The sequence below is a fragment of the Prionailurus viverrinus genome, chromosome B1, assembly GCF_022837055.1.
Source record: "Prionailurus viverrinus isolate Anna chromosome B1, UM_Priviv_1.0, whole genome shotgun sequence".
In the NCBI taxonomy this organism is placed as follows: Eukaryota; Metazoa; Chordata; class Mammalia; order Carnivora; family Felidae; genus Prionailurus; species Prionailurus viverrinus.
Genome location: NC_062564.1, coordinates 185,826,150 through 185,840,409, shown reverse-complemented (window position 1 = coordinate 185,840,409; position 14,260 = coordinate 185,826,150).

Here is a 14,260-nt window from a genome sequence, read left to right as displayed (position 1 = left end):
ATATTCCCAAATTAACCTCTTCAGACATCCATTATCATCAGATTTGCTGGTTCTTTATATAAATGGAATAATTTAGCATGTATTTTTTTTTTGTTTTCATCTGGATTCTTTCACTCAACATTGTACCTATGGGGTTCATCCATATCACTGTGTGTAACAGTAGTTTGTTTTCATTGCTGTATTGCATGCCATTGTACAAACAGATCACCATTTAAAAAAATCTATTCTGCTGATGGGCATTTGGGCTGTTTCCAGTTTGAGGCTCTTATGACTGTAATTGCTGTGAATATTGTGCATATCTTCTGGTGAACATAAGCATTCATTTCTATTGGTTATATATCTAAGAATGGAATTGCTAGTTCAGAGAATAGGCTTAGATTTAACTTTAGGGGACACTTGTCAATAGTTTTCCAAGGAGCTAGGACCAATTTGCACTCAGCCCACAATGAATGGGAATTCCTGTTGCCTTATATCTTCAAGGACAGATGTTTGGAAGCTTCTCATGTCACCCAGTTTGCAAATCAGGAGACTGAGGCTTGGGGATGCTAAATAACCCACCCAAGAGAACATAGCTAGTGAGAGGCGGATCTCCACTAGAAGCCAAATATTACTGCAAATTCAGTGTTTCTTATCACACCATGTTGCATACAAAGATACTAAGTAAATGGTATAGGTCATGAGTATCCATGGAATTCTAAGAAAGTTGTGATCAATGTTGGCATTTCAGCAGAAATGGGACTTGAACTTGGTCTTTAAGGGCGAAAGAAGGCTGAAGGGCCCTGAGAAGAAAAGCAGACTTGTCTAAAGGCAGAGGGAGAATACATACTTTGTTATTGTATGTTTTGGGGGTTTGTGATGTGAGGTTGCCTCAGTCATTTAAGAACTACTAATTTGATAAGTGTCCTTGTCTCAGTGACTTCCCTGGGCTTCTTGATTGCTGCCATAGTCCTAAAATGCAAAAGTCTCCATTCCTGGCTCAATATACAAACTTCCTCTCATTGAGGAGAAAGCTAGAGTTTAGCTAAGGTCACATAATCTGACTCCCTTTTTAATCACTGTTTGAGTCCATTTGGGCAGCTGTAACAAAAACACCATAGCCTGGGTGGCTTAAGCAACAGACATTTGTTCCTTACAAGTCTGAAGACTAGAAATCCAAGATCAAGTGGCCAGCCGGTTTGTTGGGAGTCCTTTTCCTGGTTTGCAGACAGGCACCTTCTTGCTGTATTCTTATGTGGTAGAGAGAAGAACCTCTAGTCTTTTCTTTCCTTGTGAGAGCATTAATTTTGTCATGGAGGCTCCAACTTCCTGACCTCATCTGAACCTAATTACCTCTCAAAGGCCCCCACCTCTAAGGGCTCCAACATATGAATTTCGGGGATATAACATGTAATTCGTAGCACTCATTCTTTATTCTGTTCAATGGAACACTATTTGATTCGCCTTTATTTTCTTTGTGTTTTGGATGACCAAGTCTAGATCTTCCAATAAGATTTTAGTCCCCCTAAGGTCAGGGGCAGGATATCTGAGAATCCCTAGTGCTTTCAGGACACATAGATGATGAAGAGACTGAGTATCCCCTGTGTGGCTCACAGGTTGATGAATTCACTCTTACTGTCAGCTTACCCACAAGGTCTGATTCCTCCCCTCACAAGTCTATGTATTGCCTGCTCGTGGCTTTTAAATTTCCACACATGAGAAACTTAACAGCTGTTTGGACTCCCGTGATGAACTAATCTAGGTATAATAAAATGTGCCCTTTCTAATTTATTATTTCTCAAAGTTCAGTGTAGTTCGGAAAATTCATAAAACTAATCGTAATTTGTTGTGAGCTGGGAAAGTGTGTCTAGAAGAAAGGTATTAAAATTGCACACAGTGTCCACTGAAAACTATAGAAAGCTTATGAAAGAAATTGAAGAAGACACAAAAAAAGGAAAAATATTCCACGCTCATGGATTGGAAGAACAAACATCGTTAAAATGTCGATACTACCCAAAGCCATCTATACCTTCAACGCAATCACTATCAAAATAACACCAGCATTCTTCACAGAGCTAGAACAAATAATCCTAAAATTTGTTTGGAACCAGAAAAGACCCCGAATAGCCACAGCAATCTTGAAATAGAAAACCAAAGCTGGAGGCATCACAATCCTGGACTTCAAGCTGTATTACAAAGCTGTAGTCATCAAGACAGTACGGTACTGGCACAAAAACAGACACTCAGATCAATGGAACAGAATAGAGAACCCAGAAACGGACCCACAAACATATGGCCAACTAATCTTTGACAAAGCAGGAAAGAATATCCAATGGAATAAAGACAGTCTCTTCAACAAATGGTGCTGGGAAAACTGGACAGCGACATGCAGAAGAGTGAACCTGGACCACTTTCTTACACCATACACAAAAATAAACTCAAAATGGATGAAAAACCTCAATGTAAAATAGGAAGCCATCAAAATCCTAGAGTAGAGAGCAGGCAAAAACCTCTTTGATCTTGGCCGCAGCAACTTCTTACTCAACACGTCTCTGGAGGCAAGGGAAACAAACAAAAATGAACTATTGGGACCTCATCAGAATAAAAAACTTCCGCACAGTGAAGGCAACAATAAGCAAAACTAAAAGGCAACTGACAAAACGGGAGAAGACATATATATCTTACACACACACACACACACACACACACACACACACACACAATGGAGTATTACTCAGCAATCAAAAAGAATGGAATCTTGCCATTTGCAACTACATGGATGGAACTGGAGGGTATTATGGTAAGTGAAATTAGTTGGAGAAAGATAAATATCATATGACTTCACTCATATGAGGAATTTAAGGTACAAAACAGATGAACGTAAAGGAAGTGGAGCAAAAATAATTTAAAAAAACAGGGAGAGGGACAAAAGAGACTCTTAAATATAGAGAACAAACAGAGGGTTGCTGGAGGGGTTGTGGGAGGGGGGATGGGCTACATGGGTAAGGGGCATTAAGGAATCTACTTTTAAAATCGTTGCACTATATGCTAACTTGGATGTAAACTAAAAAATAAATAAATTAATCAAAAAAATTGCACATAATTTCCTTCCAAGTCCTAACTCCTAAATTCTTCTGTGTGCATGGATTACCATCTCCCTTGTTTCTGGCCCTGAACTTCTCTTTGAGGTAGATCACAACTTGGCTTCCTGTCCTCTCCTCGTATAGTTGTAGCTTCTCTATTTTTTTAATCTTTTTTTTAATTTTATTTTTGAGAGAGAGAGTGCACGAGTACACGCGAGAGTGGTGGAGGGGAAGAGAGAAAGGGAGAAAGAGGATCCAAACCAGGCTCTGAGCTGTCAGTGCGGAGCTTGATACAGGGCTTGAATGCATGAATAATGAGGTTCAAACTCACGAACCATGAGGTTATGACCTGAGCTGAAGTCAGACATTTAACTGACTGAGCCACCCAGGCACCCTTCGTGGCTTCTCTATTTTATGATTGAAGTTCTTTTTGAAAACTGCTGGGAAGGGCCTCCTTGAACTCCTCTGCTCTCTTGGCTGCACATCATCTCTTGGGATCTATTCCTCCTGTGGCTTCCTGGTCGTACTATTTCTCCAGATTCCTGTTGACACATGGATTCCTCTCACCTGACCAAAGTCAGCCTCACTCACACTCACATCCCCTTCAATGCTCTCTTCTTGCCAAGCTTCCCCACTGCAAGCATAGTGGAGGTGACTCCTCCCTTTCTTCTGTATTTTTGCCTAGGTTGAGACCACAGCTTAAAAAAAAAAGAAAAAGAAAAAGGCTTGATTTATTTAGTCCTGCATTAAATTTACAGAATAACTGAGCAGATACTACATAGAATTCAATGTACCCACCCCACCTCCATCCCCACATTCTTCTCTATTATTAACATTTTGCATTAGTTATAATGTGTTACAATTGATGAACCAATACTGATACATTATCATCAACTATAGCCCATCATTTTTGTTAAAGGTCACTCTTGGTGTTGGGCACTTCTGTGGGTTTTGACAAATGTGGTATGACATGTATCTGTCATTACAGTTTCTTAGAGAATAGTTACGCCAATGTAACAATCCCCCCAGACCGTAGCCTTCATGAGGCCTTTTTTCCCCCATGGCACTTCATCTCCACCTGACAATACTCTAGAGTTGAATTATTATTATTATTATTATTATTATTATTATTTTGTATATTGACTCTTTCCCTTACCCCAACCCTTTCTAAATTGCCAGCTCCATGAAGTGCAGATTTTTATCTATTTTGTCCATTGTTTCATTCCTCAGCTCGTAGACCATTGCCCGCCATATTGTAGGCACTCAGTAGATATTTGTTGACTGATAAATGAATGAATGAATGGATGAGTGACTTAATGACCATTTAGGGCTGAGTGACTTGTTAATCTCTGTGCCCTTTTTTGTGAGTTGTTGAGAGTTTTGTCATACGGTGTGTTAGAATATATTAAAACATTTATGGATTCCTGCCTGTCTGAAAAGGGCCAGGTAGACTCTGATAAAGGTGGAGGTGCCCTGCTACAATAAGTTAATTATACTGCTGAGTATTGGCAGATCTGGGGAGACCTCCGGTGAACTCATGGTCTTTGCTCTGCATCTTATCCTGTAGACTTGTTTCTCAAGCATTGTTTTCATTATTGTCCCCTTAAGGGGCTTTATTAGACACTTTTTCCCACATGCCCATCCGTCTTGGAAATTTTTAACATCATAGCTGATATACCATGTATTCATTTATATACTATATGGATATCTACGCTTTATACATAAAAAGAGCAAGATGTGTTTTGCCCGTTTGGGGGTGATGTCACCCTCTGTGAATGGTCTCAACGGTCTCACCGGTGACTCGGAGAGAAGGACGGGGAAGGCATGCTGACGAGACTCAGGTGGAGCAACACAAGAGGGAGGGGGAATATGACAGATGACAGAATCCAGATGCAAAAGTGTTTGGAATCATTAGATCCTCACCAACAAGATTTGAGGATAAACTCCTGCACCCAAGTTCAAAAGTTCAATTTCATGGACAGCCTAGGGGAAACCAGCTTGATGGCTTGTATTAACTGAATGAGAATTCCTTTTTCTTGGGAAGTGGCAGATCCACTGTGTTCCCTGCGGTCATGCTGCCTAAGGAGAACGCTGCTCTGTTCTGAGACTGGAACTAAAAAGGGATCCTACCGAAGTTGAGGGTGTCCTGAGGAAAGTTTCTGAGACTCTGAGCCATTTGGAAATTGTGGCCAATAAAAGTATTCTCCCCAGACAGGAGAAGGGGAGGCAAAGTGAAGACAGGATGGCTGTGTCTAAGTGCTCCGAGTGTTGATGTTTGGAGCAGGAAGTTGGCTCCTTTGGCCTGATTCCATAGTGCATGGCGTGGGCTTAACTGTTTCCCCCTGCTGAGCCCCCACTACCTGTAAACGCGGCCTTAGTTGGAAACAGCATCTTTGCAGATGATCAAGTTCAGATGAGGTCATTAGGGCAGACCCTAATCCAATATGGCCGGTGTCTTTATAAAAAGGGAAATTGGGACACCAAGACAAACAAGCATAGAGGGAAGTTGCCGTGAAGACAGCCATCTACAAGGAACGCCTGAGGCCACCAGAAGCTAGGAGACAGGCGCGGAACAGATTCTCCTTCACAGCCCTTGCCAGGAACCAGCCCTGCCAACACCCTGGCCTTGGACTTCCAGCCTCCAGAGCTGTGAGACAATACATTTGTTTAAGCTCCACAGTCTGGGGTACTTTGTTACAGCAAACTTTGAAGAGCAATGTAGGCTCTACGTAGGATCCAAGGGTAGGAAATTTAGGGAAGCAGCTTTTAGTTTAATAAAGGCTGCAAATGAGGGGTGCTTGGGTGGTTCAGTCGGTTAAGCATCCAACTCTTTTTTTTTTTTTTTAATTTTTTTTTTCAACGTTTATTTATTTTTGGGACAGAGAGAGACAGAGCATGAACAGGGGAGGGGCAGAGAGAGAGGGAGACACAGAATCGGAAACAGGCTCCAGGCTCCGAGCCATCAGCCCAGAGCCTGACGCGGGGCTCGAACTCACAGACCGCGAGATCGTGACCTGGCTGAAGTCGGACGCTTAACCGACTGCGCCACCAAGGCGCCCCTAATTTTTTTAATGTTTATTTATTTTTGACAGAGAGAGAGACAGAGCATGAGCAGGGGAGGGGCAGAGAGAGAGAGGGAGACACAGAATCGGAAACAGGCTCCAGGCTCTGAGCCATCAGCCCAGAGCCCGACGCGGGGCTCAAACTCACGGACCGCGAGATCGTGACCTGGCTGAAGTCGGACGCTTAACCAACTGCGCCACCCAGGTGCCCCGCAACTCTTTTTTTTTTAAATTTTTTAAAAATTAATGTTTATTTTTGAGAGAGAGAGAGAGAGAGAGAGAGAGAAAGAGTGTGAGCTGGGGAGGGGCAGAGAGAGAGAGAGGGAGACACAGAATCCGAAGCAGGCTCCAGGCTCTGAGCTGTCAGGACAGAGCCCGATGCGGGGCTTGAACTCATGAGCTGTGAGATCATGACCCGAGCTGCAGTCGGACACTTAAACCACTGAGCCACCTAGGTGCCCCGAGCATCCAACTCTTGATCTCAACTCAGGTCTTGATCTCAGGGTTGTGAGTTCAGGCCCGGGGCTGGGCTCTACAGTGGGTGGCAAGCCTACTTAAGAGAAAAAAGAGTGAAAATGAAAATAAAGGCTGCGAGTGAGAGGGAAATTCATGTAGCTAACTGCTCGCAGTGCGCTCACGCAGGAGTCCTCACCTAGAGCCCCAGAAACAGGTATTATTGGCCTCTCCATTTCATTCATTGGGAGAGGGAGGCTCAAACAGAGAAAGCCACTTGCTTCAATGCGTGAATGTCAGAGCCAGGCTTCAGATTCCACTTCAAAGTCCACAACCTTTCTCTGAAGCCCGGCTGAGTCCGGGAGTTGGAGGAACAAAGGGCACCATGCTGATGAGCTGGGACTTCTAGGGCCAGGGGTGGAGACCTCCGCACAAGGCTGTGCGAGGCGACTAGCACGCACGTCCTGGGCGGGAATCGAGAGACGATCATGCATCCAGAGTGCCCCGCCACCGCTCTCTTTTCTCCTTTGGTTCTCCTAGGGGCTCTCTGAGACCGATGGGAGTTTCCCCATTTTACGAATGAGAAAATCGAGATGCAGAGAAATGACACCATTTGCCAAAAGTCACCACCTAGCGAGTGAAGACCCAGAGCTCTGGTCTGCCCAAGTGCAGAGTCCTTGCTCTGTCTATGCCGCCCCGCTCTCACCGGGCCGGAGGGCAGGGGCCATCCTCCTTGGCTCTGACTCGCCCCAGGCGCTCTGTCCTGTCATGGAGAATAAATTATGTCCCTGCCTGGAGGGATGTTTGCTCATCTTTCTCAACGAGGCTCCCTAAGCTCCTGATACCCAAATGTCTCGCTACTTTGTGTGTTCTGCTTCGTTCCAGAGGAGTGACCGTGATCCGTGGCTTTACGAAATGCTGAGACTGTGTAGCACCAGAGTTAAGGCTGTGGCTTTGGACCCAGGCTGCCTGGGCTTGAAGCCTAGCTCTCCCTTTCATGAGCTCTCTCTGCCCCTGGGCAAGTTGTTTAACTTCTCTGTGCCTCGGCCTCCTCCCCTGCAAAGTATGCTGATGGTGCCCACCCCATCAAGCTCTTGTGCGGATTAAGTGCAGTCTCACATACAAGGCATCGGAAGTAGCATCGGGCCGTGCCAAGCCGTCAGCGCTAGCCGTTATTATTATTTTTCTTTGTGAATGCCTCACATGCCTCAGTTGGCTCCTGATTTGAGCTCGTTCGCAGGACTGCATTTCCCGCAGTAACAATAAAGCAGACAAATTGGAGGCCCCCCCCCAAAAAAAACATGCAAAAAAACCACCACAACTTATTAGAAGGGAAGGACACTTTAGAAGTCAGAATCCACATAAATGAAACAGCTCTTGTTTATTTTCTCCCTGTGGAGTGTTTTGTCTTGGGCTTTCAAGAGGCATCTACAGTAATTTGCAGTTCCAGTTGGTGGTAAATCCTTAAAGGACTATTGTCTTCTGTCAGCTGGTTTCCAGAAGACACAAATAAAGAAAACATCCCCCAGGATGACAGGATCCTTTGTGCCTTTTTATTTGTGTTGCCTCTTTGGCTCAGTTGTGGGCAGGACCCAGCAAGTAGGCAACATTTAATTTGCTGTAGGGGCCCGGAAGGACCTTAACCCTTTGGGGGAGAATTACTCCAGATAGTCTTAGCGGGAGGAACAAGTGATCACAGAAGGCTTTCTCAGAGTCTCAGGAAACAGCTTTTGTAATTCTGAAGCTCACTCTGCCTGTCGTGTTCTTCCTCACTTTGGATTAACCTGGGGTCACCGAGCATGAGCTACAGAATGTGAGCCCTGGTTCTATCGTCCACAAAAGGGAATCACAAGATCCAGTGATTTCACCAACTCAGCATTCCCCTCTTCTTTACAGGAGGGTGGTTTGGGCAGGGGTGGGGGGTGGTGAAGACTTTGCAGGGAGCAAAATTACCTGGGAAAGGCAACTTGAAGTCACCAACACTTGAGTGCGAATCAGTGCATTTTATTGCTCTGCTACTACTGACTTGAGGGTATTCTTTCACAGGTATCTACTCACTCTCTGCCAGGTGCCCTGCTAGACCTATAGGTACAGTGGTTAATATGGTCCAGAAAAAGATGGCGAAGCAGAAACTTCCAATTGTGAGGCTGTGTCCAAGGGGTTAAGGGCGTGGCTGGAACCCTGGGAGCAAGCAGGTATCTCTGGGAAGATAAGAGATGGCTTCCAGGAAGAAGAGACTCTTGATCCTAGTCTTAATCTATTAATAGAAATTAACCAGGTGAAGGAGAAAGAGAAAGTAGAGGCTGGTTGAAAGACCATCTTCTGCAAAGGCTGGGGAATCGAGGACCCTAAAAGTCCAAAATGCCCTTCAGTTGGATCCAGGGGTGAATTTCTAGAATTCAAAGCCCGATCTCTCTCTCTGAGGGTTCGGGAAGGTTGAGGGCAGAGGTAATGAAGGGGAATGTTTAATTTTCTTTTTCCTGGTGAGCCTCTCACAGTAAAACCAATAGCGTATGCGTGTGTATACACATTTACAAATACACAACGTCTTCCAAACCCCTGAAGAGTGTCTTATGAAACTCCCCAGTTTCTAGATCAGGATCACTTGGAGACCAGTAGGTAAGCTGGTCAGGGTCTTAGGCATGTGCCTGCAGACACATGTAACACCAGAGCCTCCCCTTTGTGCCATGGCGCTCTGATTTATTTCGGTTCTCTCAGGAGGAGAGAGAGAGAGCTGGACAAGAGGAGAAACAGGATCCAAGAAGAGGGAAGGTCACATGAGGGTTTGGTCACATGAGGTCACATGAGCAAAGCCAAGGAGGTGGGAGTTTCACCCTGCCAGGATCCTCCCCTCCACTCAGCTCCAGGAACCAGATCCACGCAATCCTTGTGGTCACACTGCAGAGCTCCACTACCACCAGAGCCTGTGACTGGCTCTGGTTTGCTTCCTAGATTTTTCTGGACCCATCTATATTCCCGCCCAGAGCCCCCCTTTGCCACTGGTGTTAGGGCTCCTTCATAGGCAAGATGCGGAAACTGAAAAGCAAGTTAGGACATTGGCGACACAAAATAGGCACTCACTGAATATCATCCCTGAGACTGGGCAATCGTGGTGGAACCAGCCATCGGTGAGGCTCAGTCATGACACACAGGGCATGATCTGAGATACCGGAGAAACGCTTCTTGGCACGGAACACATTGGACATTGCAGCCGGTTAGGTGGTGGGTCTGGAGATCAGGTTGTCTGACCTATTCATGGGGTCCCCTTAGACAATCCCTCTCTGCACCTCACCCTTCCCACCATGAAAGCAAGGGCTCTGTGATTCATAATGCACCTCCCACTTCTGTCCACCTGTGACTCCATAAATCACCCAGATTCATTCGGAGGTGAGTGGATTTCATTGTGCACAGGTCATGTTGCAGATTTATTTGTGTGTGAGGAGAGTCGCATGCCCAGACAGGGCGGGGTGTGGAGAGTTAGTTTCCAGAGACAATGGCTACACATCAGGATCGTGATAGTTCTCTTGCCAGGGGAACTGGACTCACCTAGGCAAGTTCAGTGATAATGTGCTATCTTTGAGTTTCGATTTCTCTGATGGAAAAGGTGGCCTCGCTGGGCACAGTTACCCAAATTGCACCCCTCAAATGGCAAGTCAAGGTTCTCCTTTTGGATCATTTATGGCTGACCATGTTTATTGCTGCTAAATTTAACTTCACATTGGACAAGTTCTATAACGTGCCCACCACGTCGGAAAATGGCAGGAAAGCAGGCCACTGAGGCCAAATGTTCGGACCTTCTTCTGTCTCTTTTCACAGGTACAGGCAATGGAGACACAGAAGTGAGCACTGTGTCATACTATCTGAGCGATAACTATTTAACAACTTAATAGCTTATTTTGATTATTTGTTATCAGAAGGGTGGAGTGATTTAACACAGGCACCAGAGGCAAGTTCTTTGGGTTGAAATCCTGACTCTGCCAACTCCCAGCCTGCATGACCTGGAGGCAGGCCCTTAACCTCACTGCCTTATCTGAAACATGAGAATCATAAAGTCCCCACGGTTTTGAGAGGGTTAAATGAGCTAACCCAGTTAAGGCACTTAGAACAGTATTCAAAAAACATTAGTCATTGTCCTTATTATCTGTGCTGTGTGAGGACTTGTGGCCACTTATAAAGGTTAACTCAGTATAGGTCCTGTTCTCCAGAAGTCACAAGAAATAGTTACTGCAGACGTTCTCTCCTTCTAGGGTGGTCCTACAGAGACAAAACAGGAGGTACTGTGGGGTGCCAACCTCCCACCTTCCGACAGAAGGGGGCCCCTGAAGGACAGCAGTTTTGGAAAATGTAGTAAGATTTATTTTTTAAACCGAGGTTATCACCTGCATGTAGTAAAGTGCATACATAGAGTTACACCCACGGAATCATCACCATGATCGAAAAGTCTACATTTACCATCGTCTGTAAGATTCTTGCACGCCTCATCCCTGGCAGGAAGCCACCCCTCCAGGTACTCTCCACACTGACTTCTAATGTCATGTATCGTCATCTAAAACATGTATTAGTTTTTCCCACGCATGAGCATCATAAAAATGAAATCGCACTTGTGGTGCGCTGGAAAGTGTTTGACAACAGGCTTTCCAACATTGGTAACTATAATAAAATAATAACGATGATGCTGAAGCCTGATTTGTAGCTTTTGTCAATTTCCCTGGCAATCCCCACCACTAATTTGAAGCTATCGAGGTGAGGTCATTGAACACTGAGTTGAGAATAGATGTACAGCTGTACACAGTTACGTGGTGTTTCCATCATCAGACACAATAGATGTAAACTGTCTCAAAAGCATAGATGATAGTAAAAATGTAGTAAAAGAATTAGAAAAGAAAGAGATTTGAAAATTTACTACCTTTGTTTTATTTATTTATTTATTTATTTTTTTAAATTTTTTTTTCAACGTTTATTTATTTTTGGGACAGAGAGAGACAGAGCATGAACGGGGGAGGGGCAGAGAGAGAGGGAGACACAGAATCGGAAACAGGTTCCAGGCTCCGAGCCATCAGCCCAGAGCCTGACGCGGGGCTCGAACTCACAGACCGCGAGATCGTGACCTGGCTGAAGTCCGGCGCTTAACCGACTGCGCCACCCAGGCGCCCCCCTTTGTTTTATTTTTATTTTTAGTTTATTTATTTATTTTGAGAGAAAGAGAGACCATGTGAGTGGGAGGAGGGGCAGAGAGAGAGAGAGCAAGAGTGAGAGCGAGAGCGAGAGCGAGAGAGAGAGAGAGAGAGAGAGAGAATCTAAAGCATGCTCCATGTTGTCAGTGCAGAGCCCGATGAAGGGCTTGATCTCACAAACCATGAAATCATGACCTGAGCCGAAATCGGGAGCCAAATGCTTAACTGACTGAGCCACGCAGGCACCCCTACTACCTTTGTTTTTTAAATTTAATTTACTCATTGTAAGTTTATATAATTCAATTTTTAAGAAGGCTGAATTTGACAATTGGCTTGCAAAATTCCTGAAAATATAACAATCAGTTCTCATGAGCGATTGCAAGCTGTCTCCGGCACCCTACTGAACCATACGCTGTAGTAATCCTTTGCGTCTGACTTCTTTCGCTCAGCATGATGCCCGAGTTTCATCCTGGTCAATCCGTGTGTCAGCCATTTGTGTGTGTGTGTTGCTGTGTAGGGTTCCATTGCATAGATACACCACAATTTATTTATTCATTTTCTTGTCGATGGTTATTGGGTTACTTCCTGTGTTTTGCTAATAATTAGTAAGCTGTCATGATCATTCATGTACATAAATTTTAGCAGACATATGCTCTCACGTCTCTTGTATATGTACCCAGGAATGGATTTGGTTTGTCTTTAGTAGTTTATGCCAAACAGTTTTATTGGTAGTTGAACCAGTTTACCCTTCCATCTGCAATGTCTGAGAGTTTCTTCGCTCTGCCTCCTTGTCAACACTAGGTACTGTCAGCCTTAAAATTTTAGCCCTTCTGGGGATGCCTGGGTGGCTCAGCTGGTTGAGCGTCTGACTTTGGCTCGGGTCATGATCTCACAGTGTGTGGGTTCGAGGCCCATGTCGGGCTCTGTGCCCACATCTCAGAGCCTAAAGCCTGCTTCGGATTCTGTGTTTCCCTTTCTGTCTCTCTGCCCCTTCCCTGTTTGTGCTCTCTCTCTTTCTCAAAAAATAAATAAATAAATAAATAAATAAATAAATAAATAAATAAATAAATGTTAAAAATTTTTAATGAATAAAAAAATAAATCTTTAGCCCATCGGGTAGATGCGTAAGTATTATCTCATAATGGTTTTAATTTGTATTTCCCTGATAAGTAACGACATTGAGTTGTTATTGGGTTTTGATTGCTGTTTTTTTCCCTCCCTTTCAGAGGTAGAAATTCATTTTTAGAAATTGTTCCTGAGATTACTGGTGATCTTATTCAGCTTTGCCAGAGGGACTGGTTGCTATTCTGGAATTAGGGAGTGAAGGTTGGGTGCTGTTAACACTGTGGCTGTCATCAAAGGGGCTATTTGTGACCAGAGTGACAGATCCTTAAGGACAAACTAGAGTGGCTCTTTCTTGATGGTTCATGAAACCCCTCAGAGTAGCCTCCGAAAGCTGTCCCCCGGCCACAGAGTGCGGACTGGAACGCATAAGGGATTTAGAACCAGAAGACCTGAAATTCAGGTTCTTCTGCCCTCTTTCAACCACAGGACGTTGGGAGGTCATATAACTTCCCAATCCTCAATTTGTTCATGAGTTACTTTGGAAAAGAGCTATTGAGGAGCCTCAAAGAAACATAGAGAAAAGCACTATGAAACAATGAATAGACCCTGTTAATTCCAATGTCAGCTCTGGGGGTCAGCAGGAGACAGGCAGTGGTCTCCTTGGGGATGCTGGAGCTCGTTCTCAGGGCTCCCTCAGGGCACCAGCACACACTGGGAGATGCTTAGCCGGGTTTTATACAGGGAGCCCTCATTCCCTAGTTCTACACCTTAACTAAGGGAAATACCAAGGCAGGAAGAAAGCTGACTTTAGTGGTACTTCCTAGAAGCCTCTTTTGTCAAGTCTATTCGAGGGACAGGCAAATGGCATGATGTTGTACAATGGAAACCAGGCCCCAGGGAGTCAGGATGTCCACAGAAGATGTGGGAGGAGAGGGCGACCTGTGGTTTCTGAACGCACTGTGACCCACAGAAAGATGAACTTTCTTTTATCAGTGGGCTGATTTTGTCAAGTGCTCGATAACAATGGAAAGTTTGACATATTTTCTGATTCTGAGAATCATGAATCCGGGGCACCCGGGTGGATCAGTTGGTTAAGTGTCCAACTTTGGCTCGGGTCATGGTCTCACAGTGTGTGAGTTCGAGCCCCGCATCCAGCTCTCTGCTGTCAACACAGAGGCTGCTTCAGATCCTCTGTCCTCCCCTCTCTCTGCCCCTTGCCTGCTTGTGTGTGCATGCTCTCTCTCTCTGATAAAAGGGAATCCTGATAGATCTCTCTCTCTCTCTCTGATAAAAATCATGAATCCTAGTTGAAGGAAATGTAGGAAGCGCAAGAAAGTATAGAAAAGAAAAAATATTGTCTCTAATTCCAACCCTCCATGTCGATTATTGTTAACATTGTACATGAACTTATTTTTAGAATAAGTTATATATGCCGTTCATAACTCCT